We start from the raw sequence: 26,206 nt of genomic DNA, 5'->3' as shown, positions 1-26,206 counted from the left end.
GATCCTTCAGTAACGGTTGTCCTGGGCAGTTTTTGGTCATTCATCTACACAGGCCACATCTTCCACCTGAGCAGAGGTGCGGAAGGGATTCTATCCACTGTGCCTGGTGGGCATAAGCTTGCTGGGGCCCCAGAGAGGAAGATGCCTGCAAAGCAGCGAATATTCATTCTCCTTGAGATCCTCCAAATGCTTGACTCTGATTCTTCCTTCACCACGTGGTGCTTCTCACAACCAATCCCATCCCCACAGCATCCAAGGGAGAGCACAGACACCGGCAAGACAATGCAAAGCTCCCGCTCCCAGGCATGTATGAAAACCGCACTGGGTTTATCCTGGGCTGCTTCGCGCATCTGCCTGATGGCAGTTTCCTCCCCGTCCCACGACTGAAGCCTTGAGTCACTGGTTTACAAAAAGGGGGTGGGAGGTTCCAGACCTAATATGCTGAGGACCACATACAACTGTGCTGACCACACAACAGATTGAGGCTCTGTCTCATAACCGGCCAACACTCTCAAATCACCAGAAGTAACACTTACTGGAGTGGTACAACCTTTCTGAGCTCATCTTGCCCTTATAAGGGCGGCTTCATCTGTCCTGGCTCTCACCTTCTCCTGTGGTTTTGGAACACATCATGTGTGGAGTTTAACTTCTGAAGAAAAGGTGGGCAGATCCAGTTCTAGTTTAATGTCTAGGCTCTTAAATTCTTCAGACATTTACTGAGCAGAAATCAGGTGGGCAGTGCAGTGGCTCCTGGAAGTACGAAGGGGAATCAAGATAGAACCGTTGACTCGTGGAGCACAATGAGTTGCCTTGTAGGCACTAAGCAAAGCTTAACTGTTCAACACTGCAATACATAAATATTATAAATGCTAATTTTAATGTTAAACGTACAGGATATATTTAACAATGGAGGACTGGTTTAAAAAGCAAGCCTCAGCACAGCAGTCTGCAGTGTACACAGGTACACACACACACATACACACAGGATAGAACATTATTCACTATAATGTATTTTCGGGTAATAGGATTACAGGCAATCTACATTTTGTTCCTTATACTTTCCTATGTTTTCCAAATGTTCTACAGTGAATGTTAATTACTTGTATATTCAAAAGAAGCACCAATATAATGTTGAAAATAAAGGACACTAATAGCTCAGAATTCTGAGCTCCTGAAGAGCTTCTGTATTCAACCTAGATATTTGACACCTCAGCCCCCTCACTCAGATATGTGTGTGTATGTATGTATGCATATAAGCACACATTTATGGTTAATACCAACTAACCTAAAATACTGGATCCTTTGTAAGATCCTGATTGGGATGGGAGATGGGGTGCAGGGAAGACTGGCCAAGTTCCAAGAGACAGGTGGTCATCTTTCAGAGCAGCTAAAACTAGAGTACATCGGAGTGGCTGCTCACCAGAAAAGCTATTCAAACATAGAAGATGCATGAGACAGAGAAAACCAACAGTGGTTTCCAGTATGAGTACTAAATTGAAAAGGCAGAAGGGCAGAGCTCCCAAGCGCAGGCATTACCTTATAAAGTAGCTGCTTCTCCCAGGGGCAATTCTATGTGCCTGTTCCTGGGTGACAACCAGCAATGATTAAATCATTTATGTACTAATGATTCATGATTAAGCTTTACGCCTCTAGAGAGCCCAGGAAGTTATACACACAAATCTTTGCAAATGTTTATCTGATTGTTAAGAGCAAGAAGAAAGAAACTGCTATTAAAAACATACACATTTAATGAAAAAGAACATATATAGGTATAACTGAATCACTATGCTGTACCCCAGAAACTAATACAACACTGTAAATCACCTATACTTCAATAAAGAAATAATTTTTAAACTTCTTTTTAAAAAACATATACATTTGGAAAAGTAACCAAACCAGAAACACTGGTGCAAGGTCAGTGAGCGCTGACCACGTCAAGCTCAGAAATACTAAATGAGCACCTACTATACTCGAGGCACCACAGGTGTTTGTACCACAGTAATAAGTAAAACAGGTACAGTTCCTGCCTTCACAGAGCGTAAGTTCAGAAGAATTAGGAGCAAGCAATAAAACCAAGAAGTGGATATGGATCCTGGTACTATATAATACAACACTGCAGCCCCAATAAACTTGACTGGGCACATCAAAGTATCAAAGCTATCAACTGGGTGTTAATGGGTTGGGGTGGGAGACAGAGATTTGTTCCTGATTAAATAAATTGGATAAATTCATACTAAGAGCTCTGAGACGTCCTATAGCAAAGAAATATATCTAAATATGCATAAGCTGGCATTGCCCAAATATGTTTGACCACAAAATTCCCCTTTTCTTGGAATACCGATCAACAGATCAAAGAAAGCTAACACTGAGTGGAACTCAGCTTGCAAAATGCACAATAATGGCTGTGCCATCAAAACTGAATTACCAGGTGAGTTCTTTTTTTTAAAAAGACAGGGAAGTTTATTATACTTTCTATAAAAATTAACAAATTTTTAAAAGATGACTCTTGAAGGTATGAAACTTAAGTTATTTGGAATTCTTCATTCCCCAAAATCTAAGGGGAAAAAAGAGACATTGGTATATTTTCCAACTTGCTAGAGAATTATGGAGCTGGAAAGCCAGCCCCTCAAAACCCCAAATTTCCGGAGTCCCATCTCATCCAATGTGGCTGTGGGCTACAAACAGAGGAGCCACTGAAACGTGGGCAGTTGGCAGAAGAGGGCACAGTGAGTAATCAGCGTGTGACCAGCTGCTAGAGACTGACACAGAGTCACAGGTGCTCACAAAAAAGTGCACGCCATGCTCTCCTAATCTATTTCAGGGAGGAGGAGTGGTTACAGATCACTGAGAAGAAGCAGGGCACTAGATAATGCCTAAACCCCTTTTCTGCTTTAAGTATCTTTCCTGTTAAATATGTTAGGCGATTTATTGACAGGAGCAATGGGTTAAGGAGGTTGACGTATAAAAGGTCAAGTGTTCTGGGTAGAAAGGAGATTTAGATTCCAATCTGCCCTCGGTCATTATCTAGCCAGAATCAAAATTTCCTCTAATCACCCTACTCGACCGTTTACCATCATTCACACTCCTTCATATCCCGTCATGGTATAAGGCAAAAAGGTCAAATCACAGGGTCAAAGAATTTTCTCACTAACTGATGTTGGGACACTAGATGGCCATTTGGATAAAGATAAAATTACATCCATTCATCACATCATCTACAAGAATAAACTGCAAATGAATCAGAGATCTAGATATAAAAAATGAAACCATACAGGTATGGAAGGTAGCATGAGGGACTATGGTGTCAGGCAATGCTTTCTAACTATGATCAAAGAAGAGAAGCAATAAAAGAATAGATTGTTAAATGTGTCTACATAAAAATAAATGTTGCCTTTTATCATGACAAAGAAAGAAAAGCACTGTAAACAAAGTCAAAAATCAAATACATTGGGAGAAAATATTTATAATATATTTCATAAATTAAAGGCTAATTTACAGGGGTTTTTTTTAGGGAAAAAAGACCAAAATTCAAATGGAAAAAAATGAGCAAAAGATATGGACAGAATATTCAAGTTTATAAAATTAACAAATATGGTCTTTAAGCACATGAAAAGATACTCAATTCCATTCGTAAGAAGATATACACAAATTGAAACTACACTGAGATATCATTTCTCACCCATCACATTGGCAGCAATCCAAAAACTTAGCAGTACACTCAAAGGTTGAGGATGCTGGCGTGACACCCCATGGAGAGGAATATGGCCCTACCTACCTAACAAAACATTTGCCTTTGACCCTGCATTCCCACTTCTAAGAATACAGCCTGAAGATACACCTCCAACAATATGAAAATAAATGTGCATAATATTATTCATTGCAGTAAACTACTCAACTATCCAGTATAGGAGATCAGTTGTATAAAAGAGACAGACAGACAGAGAGGAAGAAAAAAGGAAAGAAGGGAAGGCAGAAAGATGGAAAACAGGAAGGAAGGAAAGAGAGAGATGGAGAAAGAGAGAGAAAGACAGAAGGAAGGAATGAAGGAAAGAAGGATGTTCTAAAGAAAGAAAGAGGGAGGAAGAGAGAAAGAAAGCTCAGAAAGCAAAGTACAGAAGAATATATATGTGTGTGTGTGTATATATATATACATATATATATATAGTATGTTACCTTTTGTTTAAGAAAAAAAGAAATGTGAGAGACACAGGAAGGATAATCAAGAAAACAGTGAAACACAACACTGTAAATCAACTATACGTCAATTAAGAAAAAAAAAGTGAGGTTGGCTGCGGGAGAGGATCACAAGCAAACCTTGAACTCCTTTTAGAAGGTCTGTTTTGGGGAGTGTATGATAATAATAACAATAATTACCATCATCATTATTATTTGCCTATACATATATGTATACACATCCATATAGTACAAGCATGTGTATATGAAGCTGTTTTATATATACACACACATGCCTATGTACGTTTATGTGTAAAATTTCTTGGTTCTGGCCATTGAAAGAGCCTATGATCAAAGGCACCACGGGAGCCATGAGCACACCTAGCACTCAAATACTGGTCCTTAATACCATCCTCCACTAAAAAGAACCAGGACATATTGAAGAAATGATTGATTTCAGGCTCAGGCAGAAAAGATACAAGATCAAACTAGGCCATCTTTTTATCCCAGGAGATAAGTAAGTACTAACAACAACAAAGGTGGGGATATATCACAAGGACCCAGAATTTTTGCTTAAAGGGACTCCCACTGGAATAATCTGGGACAATCTGAGCATCAAAGTAATTGCATAGCACTAGGAATTATGCAAGATTGAAATAGAAATCTGGAGTTCATACACTTGAAACAGAGAGCAAGCGAGAGCGAGAGAGAAAGAGACAAGGAGTCTTAAAGTAGAACACAGTGCTGAATAAAAAATAAACATGAAGGAAGCACTAAAGATGCAAAACCATCATAGTAAAGAGTGGTTTAGACAAGAATTTCGAGGAAATTTTTGATGAGGAACAAGAATGAAATATCTCCTCATGGATGCTTAATAATTGCAAGGGGAAAATGGTAACCATATGGTGGAGAAATTGAACACCACCTTGACCAGGTGGTCAAAATCAACATCGCGAGCCTCCAGCTATGACTCCTGAGGAGGACACATCACCTATGCAGGATTCTGGGGGGCGTGTATAACTGAATCTAAACATGAAGAAACAACTGACAAACACAAAATGAGGACTATTACATTTCTTAAAAGGGAGCACTGTATTCTTCAAAAATGGCAATGCCATAAAAAAAGAAGAAAGGCTGTAGGAATGCACCAGATCAAAAGAGACTAAAGAAACATGACAATTAAATGCACTAGCTGATCCTAGGCTGGATTCTCCACTAGAGGGGGAAAATGCTGTCAAAAGTCTAAGTGGGCAAATTGACAAAACAGGAGTACAAACAGTAGATTAAAGAATTAAGTGTACTGAAGTTGAGAACTATAATGTGAATATGAAGAGATGATCCTTATCATTAGAAAATATACACTGTACTTAAGGGTAGGGAGCCATGATGTATAGTGGCATGTGCGACTTCCTCTCAAATATTATAGAAAAAATATTGTAGGGAAAAAAATATATGTATGTATGTGTGTGTGTGTGTGTGTGTGTGTGTAAGAAGATAGAATGAGGGGGGAGAATGCAAACGGGATAAAATGTCAACAACAGATGCATCTGGTAAGAGCATATGAGTATTCTACCATATGACCCAGCAATTCTACTCCTGGGTATATATCTGAAGAAAATAAAAACACTGATTTGAAAAGATATATGCGCCCCAATGTTCGTAGCAGCATTACTTACAATAGCCAAGATATGGAAACAACTTAAGTGTCCATCAACAGATGACTGGAAAAAGAAGATGTGGTGTATATACACAATGGAATAGTACTCGGCCATAAAAAAGAATGAAATTTTGCCATTTGCTACAACATGGATGGATCTGGAGGATATTATGCTTAATGGAATAAAAGAGACAGAGAAAGCCAAATACTGTACAATATCACTTATATGTGGAATCTAAAAAATAAAACAAACCAGTCAATGTAATAAAAAAGAAACAGATTCACAGATACAGAGAACAAACTAGTGATTACCAGTAGAAAGAGGGAAGGGGGAAGAAACAACATAGGGGTAAAGGGTTGCAATGTACAAACTACTATATATAAAATGCTACAAGGATATATTATATAGTACAGAGAAAAAAGCCAACATTTAATAATAACTATAAATGGAGTACAACCTTTAAAAATCGTGGATCATAATGTTGTAGATCTGAAACTTACATAATATTGTACATCAACTCTACCTCAATAAAAAATTTTTTTTTAATTTTAAAGCATATAAGTATTATTTGGTCTATTCTTATTCTTTTTATGTTTGAAATCACAGTAAAAAATTAAATTAAAAAAACACTAAAAAAGAGAAGAAAAAATACAGCAATTAAGAAATAGCTCTATTTTCTAATAGGATTTGAAACTAATAAATAAATTAAGCCCAAACTACTTTATTCCACATAATACTTATATGAACATATGTTTTATAGCTACCCAGAGAATTTTGTATAATTTAATTTCTTAACATGAAAAAATATAATTTATTCTTTTAAAACTCTTTGGTGTAAACAATACCTGCCACGTCTAAGGCCACAGTGTATATGTAACCAGGGCTACAATTACAAGATTTGTAGGTCAATGCAAGCCTCTGAAATTCCAGTTCACCACATTTGCAATCTGAGTACTATTTCCCTTCTAGAAAGAGCAAGTTTAGAATTGGAAGATGAGCTATACCTAACAATGTAATAGCCAGCATCAATTTTTAAAAATCTATCAGCTGTGGCCTTTGAGGTTAAGTATCACCAAATGCATGGAGGGGTGGGGCAGGGAACACTCTTTTGTCCAAGGATGGATTAGGTCACATGCGCTGTCTTCCACTACACACCTGAACTTCTCAGAAGAAGGAAAAAATGTGAATCATTATCATTGCCAGATAAATTTGGAAAGGAAAAAAAGAGACATGAAGGTTAGACATTATGAGGTCAAGAACCATCAACCAAATAGAACTTGAGGTTTAAGCAGAAACAGGTAAAGTATCTGGGAAGGCAGGAGAACTCTCAGCCCTCTTATTCCAAAACAGGCTCCCTAACTGAAAAAAAGAAAAAAAAAAATATATATATATGAAATTAAAAATTATACTGCAGCTGAATACTAGGTATTGTTCCTTTCCAAAAAGCATTAAAATATAAAGGTCAGTTAGCTTAAATGGCATTTTATTGCACATACTTTAAAAAGAACTTGAACAATTAAAGCAATGAAATATATTCCTTGCAATCGTTTTAAACGTTCTTAGAAGCATAAAAGAAAGCACGTCTCGATTTAAAAAATGTTAACTCCTTCTCATCCTTTGCACATTTATTTCAAGGCCTCACAGAATTTATAAGCCTCTTAGTAGAGTTTCTAGTGTGCTCATGTTGTTTGGGTGAAATTCTTGGCCATCCAGCAGTTTCCCTTGGGTGTCAGGGGTGTGACAGTCCGGAAGTGCGGCCCAGGGAGAGAGACGTTTACCAAAACACCACCAAGACACAGATCGGAGATCAAGACTAGATCAATGGTTCTCCCAAGAGCTTTAAAATTAGAATGAAGGTCAGACATTTTAATTCAGGTGAGCAGCTTAGGGGCAAAGCATTTTTTTTTTAATTCCTCCAGAGATTTTGATAGGTGGCCAAACTTGCAAACCACTGGACTGGAAGATTCAAAACTCCTCTGCAGCAGCTAAGCTCTAGGAAAAACTTCAACCATCTGCTGCTTGACAGCGCCCTTAGACTGACACTGATAGCATCATATTATTTCTCTCAGTTTCCACAAAACTAAAATGGCAAAAGTGACAAACCAGTTTCACCAGTCTATAAGAAGAAAAAGTGATAAATTTTAAGGTACTTCGCATATGAGAATATCAGTTTTTATCAACTTCCTATGTAATACATAAAAGTATTCTTTAACTTTTCAAAGGTATTGCTCTGCTACCTTATAGCCTAGAAACAGGCTAAGGCTCTAAAACTAGCCTCACCTGTTTTTCCGCCATTCAACCAGTACTGGCAACTAGTACCTTGGGTGTGGTACTTGCTCACAGAATCACAGATCCCAGTGTAGGAAGAGCTCTCCAGAAGTCATCTGCACACCCTCCCTCCCCACTTCATGCAGAAAAGAAGTGAATTACCCCATTTCACAGATGGATCAAGTGAGGCTCAGAAAGCTCAAGTGATTTGAGCTTAGTCACACTCAGGCTCCACACTCCACACCAACACGCCTCTGTGATTTCTGAAAGTCAGAGGCTTTCCTGTTGGGTCTTACGTATAGGCTGAATGTAGTTCCTGTTCTGGTTTGTCCAGGTGACGGGAGACAGTCAGAGTCCCCTCTTCAGGTCGTGGTTCACTAACCTCTAGCAAAGAAGGCAGAGACCCCAAAAGCTCTCAACTAAGGCCAGAAAATGAAAGAAAAGCCGTAAGATGTCAATAGAGTAACTTCGAGCAAGAGATTTAGTGCAAGAAGAGAATACCCAATAATTACATTTCAAAGCATGAGCCTGGAAAATGAGATAGGGCAGAGGATGTTAATCACAAACAAATTAATGCAATGGTGTGCAAGGTGTCTGCTTCCTCGAGGCCTCTGAAAGTTACTGAGCTTGATGATTACATGGGTTTACCAGTCATCATTCTACTTAAAGGTCAGAACAATGAATAGATGCCTAGAAATATCTGTCCTTTCCCAAAGCTCCCAGGTACCATGGATTTAATGTTAATGAAAAAAATAGAAGTTGTGGAGATCAACTTGTTTGATACTCATTTTAGAGATGAAAAAATGACAAGGGATAAAGAAATTTACTTGAGATGACAAAATAATTAATAAGCAGGTAGAACCCCCAAGGGATACGTGAAGTCATTTCCCCACTAGAAAAACCCTCACATCATGTCACACTATTTTATGGTATCAGCCAATTTTTTTTTAAAAATGGAAAACTTTGAATAAACATTTCAACAATTACAGTCATATAACAGAAATCTGTTTCCCTAACATAGTAAGATTTCATGGACAAAGGAAAACAGGAAGAGTAGCTTGATATATTTACCATTATTTGATTTTTTTAAAGCAGGGCACACCCAAAAGCAGTTATTTTGACCTACAAGAAATATAGGGGTTGGAGAAAGAAACAGTCTTTCTTTTTTGATTATTACGTTTACTCTGCAGCCATCATTGTTCGGAAGGTATTATCACACAAGCTGGCTCCTAAGAGGAGGTGAACGGCCTGGTGGCTTAAGACATCAATCTCACAGCCCCCATTTTTTGTCAACTCAAGAGTGACAGGTGGCAGTGGGGGAGGGTATAGCTCAGTGGTAGAGCGCGTGCTAGCATGCACGAAGTCCTGGGTTCAATCCCCAGTACTGCCATTAAAAATATATTTTTTAATTTAATATTTAATAATATATATTTGTTATATATATATAAAAAACAAATGAATAAGTAAACCTAATTACTTACCCCTCAAAACAAAAAAAAAAACACTGTCAAAGAAAATTTTAAATCCTCTTAAAAAAGTGACAGGCAACAAAAGGGCAAGGATTACACCAAAAGGATACAGGAATTAACTGGATTGCAAAGACAGATCATAAGAAATTAAGAAAGAAAGGAAGAGAGAAAGAAACCATTTCACAACTCTTTGCCCACTAATTTCTCAAAGAGCCCTCCCAGACCCTGCCTTCTGCAACACCGCCCCGCAGCCCCGGAGGCTTGCTCTCCCTTTCAATGGCCCCATCTCATACAGTGTTTCTCCTGAGATCCAACAGCAAAGGTGGGAGAGGACTGCCAATTTCTTGTGAATCCTGAACATTTCCTTTATGAGTCATGGGAAACTGAAATAACTCGAAGGGGCGGGGGTGACTAGAAAGAAACACAGTTTTAAATCAGTTCCCACTAATTTGTTCTGCTGTGTGTGGTGTAAGTCCTAAACGTCAGAAAAATTAAGTTTCTAGAGTTGACGCAGAAATGGGAGTTTTTTTGTTAGGTTCTGTCGATTGTCACTGTGGCATTTCTTATTAGAATTTTTCTTACTGTCATTTTTGTTTTGTTAAATTAATTATAGTTTGATCGGTGTAGGAGCTATTTTGAATCCATGGGACTTTCCTCACCAGATTGTTTTGGCATTTTAAAGTCACTCGCATTCACGGCCTAAACAATATGGCAAGTATCTCTTTTTCTCTCTCCTTTATACTCAAATTCTAAACAAAGGAACCATCTGTTCTTTCTCTAAAAACATCAGCCCTTGTTTTCATTTTCCCCTTAATAATAATGCCTCAAACTTATAGCATGTCTTTTTCCAACTTGCTTATTAAAGCATTTTGTAGATACTGCCTCATTCATCTTCAGCATCACCTCCGATAAACTGGGGAGAAAGAGGAAATGTTTGCCAATTTTTAGTTAGATAAGTGACTGTTGGAGGTTTCATGAATTTTGCGTATAAGCCTCAGATGGGACCGTGACCATCACCTGCCCAGCCCTGGCTCTTCCATAGCTACAACGGAGGCCCAGAAAGGAGAAGTCACTTTGTGATCTATTTGTGTACTCGGTCCTCTACCCTTGACTGTAAATAGCCAAGGTAAGAACTGTGTCTCACACATTTTTGTATCTCAGGTAACTGATGTGTAAAACGTGCTCATTTAAATTTTTGTTGAATAAATGAAAATTTTGAGGGTAGTTCTGCAGGTGGTTGCGGCAGAGCAGAGGTCAGAGCTCAGCTCAGCCGCCCTCTTACTTAGTGTTATTTTTAATAATAACATATAGACCTAGATGCAAGAAGAATCAAATAGAGACATCACCAAATAGGGGTTGGTGGGGCAGGGGCATAAGACACAGGTCTGTGTCTAGACGTAAGAAATGGGTTGAACAAATCCAGGACACATCAAGTTTGGCTGCTGGCAATGCTCTAACATAACCTGTGTTCAGGCTGACTCTCCAAACGCTGTGCATTCCTTCTGTGCTCCACATACTTGGGGCTTTGGCGGAACTATTCCTTAAACATGACCCAACTGGAAGAAATGATGTGTCAGTGCCAAAGGACAGCAGGTCTCCGTAACACCCCCAAGCCCAGTGAGAGAGCATCATCCATCCTGAGATGTCCCCTCATCCCTCATGTAACCCGAGAGCACTCAGTCTTGGCGTCACGAAATCCACCAGCCCAGAGTTTTCCAATGAGCAGAGAGGTCACTGAAATAAAATCCTTTTTTCCATGTGCCTTGCTGGAAATCAGCAACTCATTTGGCACATTTTTCTTATTTTCAGAACGCCCTATTCCCCACTGCTACTCCTTGAAGCTAAAGAAAAATAGTTTCGAACAAAGCAAGTAAAATGTGGGATTCTCTCATCCGAATTGCTTCTATACTAGTAGTTCTATGAAATCAACAACTCCCTAAAGAGTCCTCAAAAGCAGATTGTCTATAGAAAGCTGGAGGTCCAAGGAGAGGAGGAAAAATACTTCTTTTTACGTAAAACAAAAAAGAAAAACCACAGAGCCAAAGAGAAATCAAGTCAATTATAATGTGGTCTCACAAAGTGAATTCGTTTGAGACATCAACAGGAAACAAATGAGTGACAAAATACAAACAAATCAACATAAAAGAACCTCCAAATAACTCGGATGATTTTTTTTCTCAACGGGAGATGTGGATACGCGTGGTGGGGGGCGCAGGGGGGAGGGGAGAAAGACACGGGAATACGGACGGAGCCACTTCGGCCCCTAACATACTTCGTGTGAACGGGCCCAGAGGCTGCTGGAGGTGTCCAGATTGTCCAGCGCACAGTGGGAAGCATTTACATCAAGCCACGCAGTATCAGCAGGAGAAAAAGGCAGCGAGTACTCCGGGGCGGGCAGCTGCAGAGAGGGCCCCTGCACGGAGCAGACACAGCAGGCTGAATGCACGCTCTATCAATAGTCCTGCCCTTGCGCACCACGCTGGGCTCCTAGGGGCCTTCGGGGTCAAGGCTATCTCCAGAACCATTCATCATTCCTGCAGCCACCATCCGTTCACCCTCTCTCAACACATTCTGACAGGTCTGCCCTTTACATACACACGGACCTTCCTGCTCTCCGGCTACCTCCAAAAACATCGACTTGGATTTTGCATACATCCCCCATAATCCAGTATTCAAGGGTTTAACATTTAAAAGTGAAAGGGTCCTATACTAAGGCACAATTAAAAACATCCTCAAGACATTACTTAACTGGCCTTCACCTCCAAACCTAGCTTTTTCAGAGGATCATTTGGAAGCTGGCCATTGGGGAGGTCAGTTAAGCGTTCATCTGATATCTGAGTAGCTGTTTGTCGCGTCTGCAAGAACAGAGAAGACCTGTCCTTGGAACTCTCACAGCCCTTGACAATCTTCTCCTGCCAAAACCACGTCTGAGAAGGCAGATGCTTCCTCTCACGTAAGCAGCCCTACTGGCTAACTAGTCAATATGATTTGATAGTAATGATTGGTACTTCTTCAAATAAAAGTTTTGGGTGGGGATACAGCTCAGTGGTAGAGCGCATGCTTGGTGTGCACGAGGTCCTGGGTTCCATCGCCAGTGCCTCTGTTAAGGGGGAAAAAAACAATTCAAATAAAAGTTTCTATCAAAGAGTGTTGCTGGCTTAACACTCTAAGTACTCAGTTAAAGGTGGATGATTGAGGCCAATGCTCTCAACCACTCTGGACATCAGTTTCCTTTTCTACAAAATAAAGCAGTCCAATTCAATAAGCTTTAGGCTTCCTTCTGACTCAGACACCCTGCGCCTAATTATTTAGTTCCTACTGCCAAGTGGGCTGCCCTCTGCCTCTTAGTTTGGTCATCTCCATCCTCTCTCTCTCTGACACACACACACACACACACACACACACACTCTCTCTCTCTCTCTCTCTCTCTCTCTCTCTCTCTCTCACCCCAATATCCCTCCTATCCAAGCCACAACCTTGTTATTTAGACAAGCTTCAAGCAATTCCTACCCACATTCTCCATCACTGCTTCTCTGCTCAAGATTTGGTACCAAGAGGAATTTTTAACTAGTTTATGAGCAAAAAAATAGGACATATGGCCACCATTCACACACAGACCTCACCTTGAGATGAGATCCTCTGTGGGCTCCAGCAGTCTCTTCAGCCCCCCACAGAGAGGCAGTCACCTCCAGCTGGCCAATCCAATCTCCGTCTCTTACTCTCTGACACCTTGAACAAGTCATGTTATCTCTCCGGGCCTCAGTTTCCCTAACTGTAAAGTGAGGCATTCAAGATACAATAAATACCAAAATATCTACCAATTCTGTTATCCTACTCTAGAGGTCTGAAATGTCATTAGACATCAAAGCAGACACCCTCCAAAGTCCTCCCTCTGGTACTGGTGTCTACCTACAGGCCCCCAGATAGATGGAGGTGACTGTTTGCATGATCTTGCACAATAAGTAATATTAGCTCATGGATGGGGGCAAATACTTCTAATTTGTGTTTGTTTATTTGTTTATTTCCAGGCTAAAGAAGTTGTAGGCACCACCTGCCAAGCGCCTTTGGAGATTCCATAATGACTTTTTTTTTTTTTAAACAATGGGCCAGAAGTTCAGAAACTAAAAAGGTGAAATTTGTAACCACACAGTAAAAATACGGAGACTGAAATATTGAGAAAATGATTTAGGGTAAAGAATGCCACATGCCTCTTGAAAAAATTTTTTTAATTTGTATACAATGCTATTAAGAAGGAACCATAAAATAAAAATAAACGTGAGCGCAGAAAGGACTGATTTGCCTAGGACCCCCTTCAGCCAGGTCATCAGCACGGACAGCAGAGCCCGTGGTATACTCGTGTTTCTATTTGTTGCCCTCAGCTGACATGGTTGGTCGTTTGTTTTGTTTTAAATAAAATGGGGAAGCAACAAATATATTAAATCCATCTGCAAAAAACCCCTATTTGCATGTGGAAAACAAATAAGTGGGTGCCTGAATGGGTGATTAGGCATGCAATTGCCCATCTGCACCCAGGGCCCCAGCCTCCCTGCAGGTGCGCCAGACACAGGAGCAGAGACTCGGAAAGGAGGGTCCTCCGCCAGGGAGGGTGATAGCCAGGAGGGAAACCAGTATCGTCACAGCTGGCCTTGTCCTGAGCTGCCCCCTGGCACTAGCCCAGCTCTGCATCCACTGCCCCTGTATCTTGAAGCTGAGAACCAGAAATAACTTTTGTCTTAGATTTCTGTGGATTCTTTAAATTACAAAGGCAAGTTTTCTGCTGAGTACCTTCACTGTGTGCTTAACAAACATTTGTTCTTGCAGCTATTTTGATGACAATGGGTGACCTTTTCTGCGCTCTCCCCCAACAGCCACTCCACTCCAGCCACACTGGGCTCCTCACTTGTCTGGAATGTGTCAGGCATGCATGGTTCAGCCTCAGGGCCTTTGGAGTTGCTTTCTTTCTGTCTGAAACACCCTTCCTCCCTTCGTCTCCACCTTACTGCTGCCTCATTGCATTCAGCTCCCTGCTCCTGGGTACTCTTATCAGTAAGACCTTCTCGGACCAATGAATTTTAAATCTTGGTCCTCCCCTCCGCCATACCTCAGTACCTTAACCTGCTTTAATTTTCTTCTGAAAAGAGATCACAACCTAAATATTGTATTATTTACTCACTGATTTGTGTGTTGTCTGCCTCCAACAAATAGGTTTGTCTGATTTTGTTCACAGTTCTATTCCCTGCACCTGGAATAGTGTTGAGCACATAGTAGGTGCTTAATACACAGTTGTTATGCTAATGAGTCATCATCATTATTTGCAAACCACTTCACTGGGCTCCACAGGTCCTCTTTGTAGAATAAGACAGGACTTATGCTCTTAAGAAGCTTCTATGAACTGAACTAGTAGAGAAGGAAGACTGGAAATCTGCTTACATAGCAAAGTGGCCTGAATGCTCTACTGGAGGTATAAACAAAGCACTCTGATAGTACAGAAAAAGTAAACTATTGACATTGGACAGAGGAGTCGGCGGGGAGCAGATTGAAGGAGGCCAATAGAACAGAATTCTCTGCAACTATCAGGAAAAGAAGCACAAAAATCATCCTCAAAAATACATGCAGTACAAGCATGTACTGAGCCATCCTCAATTAGCCTCCTTCCTTCATCAATCATGCTAAGTGAAACAAAAGATGGCCCGAAATTAAGTCAGCATTTCTGTGTGCCAAGACCATGGAGAACGGAAGAATCGCTTTCCTCCACAAAGCCTTCTCTTTAAAATGGAAATTATTTAATTTGCACACGAACTGTGTCTTCAGAAAATTCCAGGCTCTCAGGACAGAGAGAATCTTACAGGGCATCCCATCCATCTTCTGATGGTGAGGACCCATCAGTACCAGCCTCCACCTGATACTCCCAGTGATGGGGAACTACTAACCCCAGAAAAGGCCCATGGCACTGTGGTCTGCTCTTTTAATATTAAAAAGTTCTTCCTCACACTGTTCTTCTGTTGCTTCCACCCACTGCTCCCAGAACTTCTTGTGGGGTCACCAAGAGCGAGTTCGTGTCCTCTTCCATGGCAGAGTCCTGCTCTGCTCCCTCCTCCATCCCCCTTCTCTGTTCTTCACACTAACCACTTCCAGTTCCTTCTTTCACCCCTCAGAGGCTCTGGTTTCTGGTGTCATCAGCCATCCTAAACTTCCCCCCTTCCCTTCCCTCCTCCCTCTCTCTCTCACACTGTTCCAGGCCCTTTTATGGAGCTGACCTAGTGTTCAAGAAATTTAGCATTCTGCAGAGGGCTGAGCATTTGGTCTAGGGTAGGGGAGAGGGGGACAGAGGATCCTAAGGAACTTGGGTTAACCCTGGGAGCCCTGACCCAGGGGGACCCTGGCAGAGTAACCGAACTTTCTGACCTTGTCCTCCGAATGCCATCTTTGACACCGATTAGAATCATGCAGACATTATAATTCTTTGGAAGCAAAGAAGGTGAAGAATCTTTCTTGACCCTACACCACCCCAAGGACACACAGAATCTGGGGGGTCTTGAGTCTCCAATAAACCATGGCCCCTCTCATCCTGTTGATCCCAGCTTCTCAACTCCCATGGGCAGCCTGCGTGAATACAAGATGAGATTGAATAGGTGGTTTTCAAGCATCTCTAGACCTGAGAACTGGGTTCTCGCCACTACTCACCTGTGTGACTTTGGGCAAGACACTTGAAGTCCACAAATCAAAGCATCTCAGAAGGTAAAACAACAAGAGATTTCTAAATCATCCAGTCCAAAAATTGCACAGGGACTTCTTGTATACCTCTACCCTCCCTCCCCTTGCCACAGCCACAGCAGATACTGCTAAAGTATCACAAAACTCCTTCCTTCTCAGTCAGATGCAGCTTCAGGACCCTTCTCAATACCGCTCCTCAAGGAGCCACTACCAATCCACCATGTGGCCACAGGAAACAAAATCCAAACTCCTCATTCTTTAGATGAGGAAAACTGAAGCTCAGAGACTGTCACGACCTCCCCAGGTCTCATTGTTAGAAGCAGAACCAGAACTACAAAGGCCCCTTCCCCCACATCCCGAGTCCCTTCGCCTTTTCTGATACTCTGTCAGCGTTCCTTACAAGGGGAGTGGGGAGCTTGCTGTATTAAGTTCTCTAAGGATTGCAGATAAAGGGTTTCTAAGTAAGAGGCAGAAGCTTCAGGGAAGGCCTGGAGGAAAAGGCGCATTCAAGCTGGCCTGAAGAAGTCTGCTCTCTGTGGGAACCAGTGTGCTAGGTCTGCCTTTAGCAGAAGAAAATTCAGCACTGGGGAAGCATTTCCTGGAGCAGGAGGAGAATAAGCAAAGGAAGAGTGAGGCCCGTGGTGTGCAGAGAGGAGCCCGTGGGCTCTTGAGCAGAGCAGGGGCCGAAAGCCAGGGAGAGCAGTGGGGCGAGGATGATGACAAGACAAGACTACAAGAGTCAACCAAGAGACTCTGCGGTGTTTTAAAAGCTGACTTTTTTAATTGACTTGAAGGCCTTACGATTCACAAATGGGAAGAGGATAAGAAAGGAGTGAAGAGAAAGAAAAGAATTTATCTCCATTCTCAATGGGGGGAGAAAAAAAGCCTTGGTCTAAACTGTATTACAGGAACACTTTCATTATGTAAAAGCCTATTCTGTTTTCATGTCATTCTTAGATTACATCATGGGATGGCTGCAGCCGTCTCGTACCATATTATAAATAAATCACCAGCTTAATCATAGAATGAGCCAGGGCCCTAGATTTACAAGGAAAATATTAGATCATTTTTAATAACTGATATAACTCAAGCCAGTCACCACTGAAGCAGGGGGAGGTGATGTCATCCTAAAGGAGTCCAAAGAGGAACCAGGGAGGGTCGGGCCTGGGCAGCCCCAGAGCAGCTTCCATTTACAAATGAAGAGGTGGCTGATGGCGGCCAGGTGGGGCTCAGCCTCTGGACCAGACAGACTCGTCAATGAAAACCAACACTCACTTTCCAATAGACCTTCCTCATGAAACACAGGGTATGAATATTGTGTTCCCAGAACGACTGTTTATAATACCAGAAAACATCACCATATTATGATGTCTGTGTTTATTTCCTGGGAGCCATCGAGCAAAATTATAAATGTTAAGGCTTCTACTTATTCAGGAAAAGATGAAATCAGGGGTGACAGAGGCAAATGCTGCAAGGCTGGTCCAAGCTGAGGGGACAGTGCAAAGTGGGGACATTGAGATAACGGCCCGACAAAGACAAGAACCGAGGGTGGTTTCTAGCAGCTACAGACTGTTAAGGAGGTTGGAAACCAACGTTTAATTGGCACCAACTCTGCACTAAGTACCACACGCAACTGGCACTTTATATTATGCTGCTTTGTGAGCACAAAAGAGTCTCTGAGGTAGGCGCTCCTTGCACCATTTTTTTCAGATATGGAAACCAGTTTTAAAAATGATTCAGTGACTTAAGACAGATTCGCAGCTAATATATGAGTCTTCCTACTCCGAATTCCGCTTGACCTCATTGCCTTCACCCAATGAAAAGTTATTTCCTACTATGGACTTCTAATAGAAGTTAAATAATGGATAAGAAACACTTTAAAAGCACCAAAAGTATTTAAAAAAGAAAAAAATAACGGAAAGCCAAAAGGGGCCAAGGAGGGGAGTAGGATTAACACTCTGGCCGGTGACAGTCTCAGTGACCACAGCTGGCTTTCCTTATTTTGTCTGCAGGGCTCCTAATGAGCTTGACCATCATTTTAAGTCTCCCATTTCCATTAATTTTTTAAGACTGTGAAGGTGGGCTCTAAGGGAACCTGTCATCTTCTATAAAATGTACTGCCGAGCTTGGTTTTAGAAAAAGACTATTTTGGTGGGGGGAGGAGACGGATGCTCTGGAAAAGGGCTTTCTGCCAGACAGAAAGTATTGGCTGAGGTTCTCTGTCTGATCCTGTCAGTCTCACAGTAATGTTGTGTATCGGCTCACTGTTCTTAATACAAATGTTATTCATAACTGCAGAGACACACTGTCTGAGCCAAGCCATACTGATTTATGCAACTTTTCAGGACACAGCATGACTCAACAGGAGATGGAGACCCTGAAATTTAACTAAAGGGACAACATCAAGGCTCCAGGCTCCAAATTTTGACCTATTTTCCCCAATCTCTTTCTGGAACAGGATAGAGGTTGCAAACAGCAGAGAAAACATGCCTACAAGTTGTGTGGACTGATTCATAGACAAAGACTATGCAGAGAAGTGGAGGGAAAAGTGCTGGGTCAGAGCCAAAGGTGCCTTAGATGTCCCTCCACAGCCAGCCCTGCCTCTGTGGCCCTAGAAGACTGTCCCTTCTCTGAGTCTTGGTGTCTTATCTGCACAGCAAAGAGCTCAAGCAAGAACATTCAAACATTTCCACCAAAGCAGTCCTAACTGCTAAAAAGGGTAAAAATTTAGAGGTATAGGAGCCCAGCGTTATTTAAAAATTTGTGCTCTTCCTCTGAAAAGCCATGCCAGTCTTGCATTCTGTGCAATGATACATCAGTGTTTAGATTCAGGTTTCAAATGGAGTTCTCCCCAAAAAGAGTCTTGCAGTAAAACTGATCCACAGAGGCGTGCTGAGTATGTGCACCTGAGCACGTGCCATGTAACGCTGGGTGTCTGTGGCAGGCAGCCTCCAAGATGGCCCCTGTAAGTCTGCTTCCTGCTATTCGGGCCCTTGTGCAGCCCTTCCCCTTGACTGTGGGCTGGTTGTAGTGACTTGCTTTAAGCAAGCAGAATGAGCCAGAGGGAACGAAGTGTCACCTCCAGGATTAGGTTATAAAAAGGCTGTGGCCGTGGCTCACTTCTAGGGGGCTCTGTCTTGCTCGCTTGCTCTGAGGGAAGCCAGCCGCCACGTTGTGAGCTGCCTATGGAGAGGCCACAGGGCAAGGAACTGAGGGCGGCCTCCAGCCAACAGTCTGCAAGGAACTGAGGCCCTCAGCCCAACCACCCGTGAGCAACTGGATCCTGCCAACAACATGAATGGGCCTGGTGGTGGATCTGCCCCAGCAGAGCCTTCAGATGAGAAAGCCAGTCAGCAGACACCTGGGCTGCAACCTCAGGAGAAGCCCCGAGGCAGCCCTCTAAATTGCTCCCAGGTTCCTGACTCGCAAAACCTGTGAGAGATAATGAACGTTCCTCGTTTTAAAGTGCTAAGTTTGGGGCAATTTGTGAGGCGGCAATAGGTAAGAAAGATAGCATTCGAATTTGAGAGACCCAGTCCTGGATTATCTTAAAGGTTCCGACAAACTCCACCATTTTTCTTGAGGCTTAGGAAGTAGAACTAAAGAGATGCGCTCTCAGGGACTCTTGAAAGGAGCCCTTGTCTCCAGAATGTGGAGATCTGCTGGCCTGGGAACACATACCCAGGCGTGCTCTGGGACCCAGAGATGACCATGGAAACAATATCGGTGCAGCTCAAAGTCAGGAGGACACTTTCAGCAGCAGTACGTTGACAAGAAATGTACCAGAGGCTGAAGCACACGTGGAAGGTGAGAGGCTCCTTACCTGCCCAGCCGTATTCTTCTATGAGCTACACTGCCCTCAGAACCTGTCCAGCCCTAGTGAGCCAAACCACAGCATCACGGTTCAGTGAGTTCTGAGATCAGATGCCTTCCTCCTAAAAACCTCCCCAGTGTTCCCAATTCTTTCCACTCCTCCAACCTTTCATTTAAGCCCCGTGAGATCTGCAGCTGTAACTCACTTAACTAGATTCCTCGAGCATGTGGTATGAGACCTGGAGCATGTCTGATGATTACTGAATGTGTGTGGTAAGCAATACCTTTCCAAAGTGTATTTCACTCTTATGCATGTCCTTCTCTCCAACTAGACTACCAGCTTCTCAAGGTTAGGGACTATGCCTAATCCACCAGGATGTCCTAAAGATCCTGAGTTTCACTGACTTTCAAAGAGTGGGAACAAGGCGGAGAACAAGCACACACTCCGTGAACCAGGAGTAAATGTTTGGCAGCAATCTATACAGGACTCATGGGCTCTCCTTCCGTTCGGCATCAGACCCCTACTACCACACAGGAGCCCAGTGAGGGAGAACCTGAGAACACGTGACATCCCCGAGCCCTGTCCAAGGTAGAGTCCACTGTGTGGAGGTCAAGAAATAGAAGAATGTGGAATTAAAAGGAGGACAGCAAAAAAGAAAAAGAGAGATCGCTCCCCCTTTTACTTTCATGGACAGCAAACACCTCCAATAACACATCCTTGGTTTACCGGGGAGTCACCAAGCCTCCGGAGGCTGGAGGGGTCCCTGCTCAGACCCAGCAAACCCTGTCAGAACCTTTGAAGCAATAACATAAAAGCAATGAAAGCTGGCTATGCAGACGGTCACATATGCCCGGAAACCACCTGATTGACTGACCGTAGGAAGCCAAGACCTTCACCTCTGACGGAAGTGACCAATGCTTTGCTTCCGGCAGAGACTAATACCTGATTCTTCTCAAGACCAAAGAGGAAATATTAAAACTGAAAGCCCTTGGCTGCCATCAATAATTGTATTCTAGTATCAACAGAGGAAGATAATTTCCTTCCTGACTCCCGCTGGGCCAGCCACGCCTAGAGTAGAAGGTGTGACTATCTAATCAAACAAAGCAAGACCCAAATGGCTAGACTGGAACTTCCAGGGAATTTCTCAAGCATCAAGACTTTGAATCTACCTTCCTTCCTCCACCTCTTGCTTCCTAGAGCAAAAAAATATAGATAGATAGATAGATAGATATAGATACATATTTTATAACATATATATCTACATATATAAAATAATAAGGACACACAGTGTCATTTCAACTTCAGCCATCATCATTAAGCCAGGTACCAGATGTAACTCCTTTCCAAGACTGAGGACAAGTTAGCGCTCATCCGGCCCTGGTGGCGACGGGTGCAGAGTTGAAAGGAAGGACACACACTGAGCACATACCTGCACAGCCCACTGTCTTATGTTCCTTCAGAGTCATGATCAATACTTTTCTGTATAATCAAGATCTTGTTTCTCTTTATACTCTTTATATTCAAGCTAAAGGAGAAAACAACTATAACGACCTATCATGGATGGACCAAACTTTACAGTTTGCAAAACAGGTTGCCATCTATGAACCCACTTGCTCTATAGAACACGAGAGGTTGTCAGGACAACGACTATTATTCCTAACCCTCAGGTCAGGCAACTGGAGATGAAGGGATGTTGCTTGTCTAGGGCTGCACATCTAATAACCGGCAGGCCTTCGGATACCCCATCCCACCACATTTGCTGCATTTTTCCGTGCTTACAAACTTCTTAAGCCATACTGGCCCCCAAAGCCTATTTCTGTCAAGTCATTTGTTTCATTCTCATAAAACCATGCAGTCCCGCCTGATCTGTGCTGGAATTCCTAAAGCTTTCCAACAGAGAATTGGCCAGTGCCTGATAGAACACCCTCAGGAAAAGGGACAGTCACTACCTTTGGATTTATTCTTTCTATCCCAGGAAATGCACTCTGCACCTACGAGGTGCCAGAGGTCCCACTGGCCTGTGTGGATACACACAGGAGCAGGTCAATCCCTCTTCTGACCACATTTTACATATTTTATATTCTTAAAGACCACTGTCATGTGTGCCCTGCATCCTGCCTTTTTCAGGTCTCGTTCCTGTAATGGTTCCTGGTGGGATGTGTTTCCGGTCCTCTCAGCATCCTTGTGGGGAGAGGCCAGTCGGCCCCTGTCCCTTTCAGAGGATAAGGCAAGGACGAAAGCCCAGCACCGTAGGAGAGCTCCGAGAGGAGGGTCCAAAGCAGGTCCGTAGTTGTCCATGAAGCATGAGTCCTCTCTCCGCCTCCTAACAGCACCCGGGGAGTCTTTTGAGGGACTAGTTATTGTCCACTACACAGTGGACAAGCTGCCAGATGACGGCAGGCAGCTACTTATGACTACGAGGGAAAGCATCCTGAGGGTGAAGCCAACACATACACACACACACACACAGGAGACGGCAGAGCAAGGAGCACCGCATAGAATCAGAGGAGTCCTGCTCAAACCAGACCCACCTCACCTCCGGGCTCGCCGGGCTCCAGCAGCGTCACTCACCCACGCTGTTCCCTCCATCACGCAATCTGAGGCTGCATCAGCATTTTAGAAGACAAAGGCCACTGCTGGCTCATAATCCCCTTACGGACAACAGCCACTTCTGAGCCTCTCCCAACCTATTCCTGCTTAAGGGTGCTCTCTCCCACTCTGTCATGACACACTCGATTTTGTGTTTGTGTCCAAGCACAAGGCTTCAGAGTCATCGCGATTTAACTGTAAGCACAGAAAACACTCAGGAGGTACAGTGGATAAGAAAGGCTCACATTCATTGCCTAAAGTGTATATACTTGGGCAAAACAGTCAAGACCATGTTTGAAATGGTAACAGACTGAACCGTTTAAGAGTCAAAGCAGTGTTTTCCAGCCTTTTATCTTTTGCAGATCCGTAGATGCAAAGAAAGTCGGTTGTTCTTTTAAGATACACTGATTAAGAAAGGAAAGGGTGACAAAATGTGACAGTAAATTCAGCCACGCTTTTCAATGAAGTTAGGTTTTACCCATCACAACAGCATCCACTCACTTTTGAAAAACTATACCCTGAACATGGCAAGGCATATTATTTACTCAGTGTAAAGCCAGAGGTGGGGCACATGGGGACTGGGCCGTGGGATGGAGAGCACGGATCTAGAATTATAAACAGAAGCCTTCCCAAGATCGCCCCAGCTGTTCCCCTCAGATCCCCCCACAGCCCATGCTATCCCACACCACCGAGTCTCCTCACCACCCCCATCTTCTGGAACATGATTCTAAAACACAAGGGAAAGCTTACCTGCCCGGGTCACCACTGCCCTTTCGGAGTATGCAACAGGATTCAAACTCAGACCCCAGTGTAGCCCATGCAGGCTCTTTAAGTCAGAGGGGCACGCCCTGGCCTACACAAATTTAGCCCCCCCTACTTCAAAGTGTTGTTGTCAAAGTGCAGATCCATCATCAAAGAAGCACCTTGCACAGGGATAAGCAAGAACCACTCAGTACTGCGACCTCCTCTCCCCGCAAGTGCCCACAGCGCTGTTTGTTCATGGACACTTTCATTCCGGTCGTCCAGCTTCGAGACCCCGGCCCGCCATGCCAAAGGAGAAGGAAGGAAGCAGTGCAATTCTTGGCAACCTGACATCATCATCGCTCCAAATTTTCTTCCAGTTTCTCTTCCCGCTACTTCCAAGAGCTGAGTCCTGCCTTTGCTTTGCCACACATTTTATGAGCATTATTATAACACGTCCTTTGCCAATGGCATCACGTCAAGAAGGAGGGAAGAACATTTTTGTTCTTCTTAGTTCTTACCGCAACCTAGTTCCTAGCGCTCATGCTCTAGATGGAAAGCACTGATTTTTAAATCTCAATAAAACATGCATATCGATTATACAAGAGAAAAGTCTTCTCTCCTGGGTAGGACTCACCAACTGAGGAAAAATTCTTCCCTCCGACGACGCCTGGCAGAACAACAGCAAGAGCACTAAACTGCACTCAGGTGACTGAGTTCCGTCTTCGCCTCTGCTTCCTCAGTGTTCCCACCTGTGGAAACGGGAGAAGAGGTTGCTTATGAACCTCTAGGATCTCATCAGCTTTAGAATTTCCTGGGTTTATGAACTTGCTGGGTAAACCAGATTGGGAATGAAGCCAGGCTTGAAACCCACAAACCCAGTGGTTGACCCCTGTCCCTCCTCAGCCCCCAGTCAGCTCCCAATACTTCTGTTTCACTAATTTGTCTCAGAACAATAGGGAAAAAGAATGCTGGCACCCTAGAGTTCATAGATAAGCTTTTTGGGGGCGGGTGGGAAACAGCTTCATCATAGTATCGAAAGTGAAAGAGAGAAATCAATTAGTCAGATACTCACATTTTAGGCAAGAAAAAACCAACAGCAAAATCTGAACTACAGTATATAAAAAGAGACAAGGAATATGAGTTTGGAGACAAATTTCCAACTATGGGATCTAGTGATCGCTGTGCTTCCTTGTCCGAAAAATGAGAGCCAGCGAGCAGCAGAGGACTGGACAATCTTGATGCTTCCTGGTAAGTCCGCATTTGCTGGCTTTATTTTATTAAGAACCATTACTATTTTGCTAAGGGCTCTGCGATATCTATTCCAACAGACAAGTATTCCAGGGTAGCAGGTTGTTACAAAGTTCTGTATATGCAGGGAAGATCCACATACCAGAAAAAGCTGCTACTCCCATTTTCATTGCTGTCATTTTAAACATTATTGAACCAATCATACAACTGTTTTGTGTATGTTATCGCATTCAATTTTTAAATATCTATACAAGTTCAAAGTTGGGAGCAACCTTAAAAAATGAATCACCTCAACTCTTCCAACTGACAGGAGGAGACCCCAGGGACCAGAGGAGGGAAGTGGCCACCCCAGGAGCCCCCCATTAGTGGGTGGCAGGCAGTCCAGGGCTCCAGTTCGGGGCTTGCTCCACTGGGCCGAGTTACGGCCACTTTAACAGAAGAGGTCACCACCACCAGCTGGCCAGAAAGACTTGCCCTTGGTCACACAATCAGCTTTGGGCAAAACGAGAACTTACACACCCAGACCTCAGAACACCTGCTTCAAAACTCCTGCTGTACAGCCCGACAGCAGAAAGAAACTAAGTCGGAAAAATGGAGGATAATCAAGAGGAGCCCAGCAAAGCAATATATTTCCTGAGAGCTAGCGATCTTCAAGGACCCTGGAATTCTAGACGGTGAGAAAGGCATAATTTCAAACTTGCTGAGGGATGGAGTATGAGGGGGCCAGCACTGGCCCTGTGGACAGTAAAATCTCATTAAAAAAAAAAAGACCCCACCTCCATGCCCCAGGAAACCCAAGCTTCTCCTCGCAGAGGGAGATACAAATCAGAACAGTTTCTACAACGGCAGCAAAGGGCAGCTAGCTGACGTCCCAGACGCTTCAACTCCCGCTGAAGGGAAAGCTCTCCACCTTCACTTGCCAGCTTCCCTCCACGCACAAATGAACATGGTCCCCCTTTACCGCAGTCTTCTCTTTTAAGATTTTTTCTTCTTCTGTTCCGTAAAGAGAACAAGCAGTTTTGCTAAAGAACCGCTGTGAAATGATTGAAGTTCCCATGCAAACAAACCATTAGCAGAGTTCAAATGCAATTTAAATTACCAGTTGTTAAAGTGCTCCTCAATTTCGTGGTAAGTTTCCAAGGAGAATTACATACTTTATACTATTTAATTGGTTGTTTTCTATTTTTTAACATCCATTTATCCCCCCCCATTTTATATTTCAGAAGTATCTATAAAAGCTTCCCTTTAAAAAATTATACATTGTTGAATAGATTAAGCCTAAAGATTGAAAAGTATCAGAGAAACAGCTGCAGGATTACGTAGCTCAGCAGAAGCCGATGGTTCTGACACCACAAAACAAGAAGAATTCTAAAATCTTGGAAGTCATCTGACAGTGCCCTCAGTGTTTACAGATGGAGGCACTGAGACCCAGAAAGGGAAAGGAGCCCAAGTCCTCTCCCTGGTCAGCGACAGATTCAAGACGAGAATCCCTAACCCCCAGCCCCGCGTCACCTTGTCCCACCACCACG

General features: G+C 43.0%; 1 protein-coding gene across 6 annotated transcripts in view; it reads right to left on the bottom strand.

Annotated features, from left to right (window-relative positions):
• The window catches only part of LPP (LIM domain containing preferred translocation partner in lipoma), a 629,315-nt gene that overhangs the window by 541,561 nt on the left and 61,548 nt on the right, over positions 1–26,206 (bottom strand). For 4 of the 6 annotated variants that reach the window (XM_072962688.1, XM_072962654.1, XM_072962661.1 and 1 more), the window contains exon 2: positions 24,064–24,178. The exons of the other annotated variants lie outside the window; for them this stretch is intronic. The gene's annotated coding sequence lies outside the window, so the exon portion shown is untranslated. The remainder of the gene's footprint in view (positions 1–24,063; positions 24,179–26,206) is intronic. 6 annotated transcript variants of the gene reach the window in all.

This window comes from Vicugna pacos, chromosome 1 (genome assembly GCF_048564905.1).
Source record: "Vicugna pacos chromosome 1, VicPac4, whole genome shotgun sequence".
In the NCBI taxonomy this organism is placed as follows: Eukaryota; Metazoa; Chordata; class Mammalia; order Artiodactyla; family Camelidae; genus Vicugna; species Vicugna pacos.
This window is presented reverse-complemented; position numbering and strand designations above follow the sequence as displayed.